General features: G+C 31.3%; 1 protein-coding gene across 4 annotated transcripts in view; it reads right to left on the bottom strand.

Annotated features, from left to right (window-relative positions):
* LOC106868605 (uncharacterized) overlaps window positions 1-942 on the bottom strand; it is a 160,249-nt gene that overhangs the window by 74,217 nt on the left and 85,090 nt on the right. The window lies entirely within an intron of this gene.

Here is a 942-nt window from a genome sequence, read left to right as displayed (position 1 = left end):
GTCATGACTCCTGTTCATTAAGTAGGTTTATAACTGTTTGTTTGTTCTCTGCTTTGGTTAATAAAATATTGCTGCACACGAGCTGAAATGAAATAAAATGTTTTATGCTTTTATAAAAACTAATTAATTAATTTGCATATTTTCTGTATGATTATTGAAAAAAAAAACATTCATTAAAGATGTGAGATTTTTATTTGTTATAGAATCTCAGTCAAAATAATATGACTGCAATTAAAAATTAATTTAATATTTTATTATTAATTTACATTCCTGTTTAAATTATTAGGGAAAATATATTATTATTAATAATATTTCTCAAAAATAAATTTTTGGCTTGGCTGTGTGGTAAGAAGCTTTCTTGCCAACCATATGGTTCCATGTTCACTCGCATTGCACGGTACCCAGGACAAGTGTCTTTGACTATGGTTTTCGGTGGACCAAAGCCCTGTGCCTGGATTTGTTAGATGGAAACTGAAGGAAGCCCATCACGTATATATATATATATATATATGTGTGCATGTGTATGTGCTTCTTTGTGTCTGCATATCTACCCTTCACGCTGAGAGAGTAAGTACCAGACTTTAAAACCAAAAAGTAATGAAGTCAATTCAGTTGACGAAAGATTCTTCAAGGTGGTGCCCCAGTATGGCTGCAGTTTGTGATATTATAATTATAACTTCCTTGCAGTTCGCGCTGAAGAGGGACAGATTTTCTCGGTAAGAGAATTTTAATTCCGAAACCGATCCGCGAATAACAATGTTTTAATTTTACGTAAGTAATTTTCACTGTCTTGCTCGCTTACAGTTTCGTATTTCGCTGAATTTCTTTTGAGAACTATTAGGTCTTAATAGACACAACATGTGGTCTATTTCTAGCACATTAAATGTCCACTTTAGTGGTCATCATTATATATATAAATATATATATATATATATATATATA

Source organism: Octopus bimaculoides, chromosome 14 (assembly GCF_001194135.2).
Source record: "Octopus bimaculoides isolate UCB-OBI-ISO-001 chromosome 14, ASM119413v2, whole genome shotgun sequence".
NCBI classification, from domain to species: Eukaryota; Metazoa; Mollusca; class Cephalopoda; order Octopoda; family Octopodidae; genus Octopus; species Octopus bimaculoides.
This window is presented reverse-complemented; position numbering and strand designations above follow the sequence as displayed.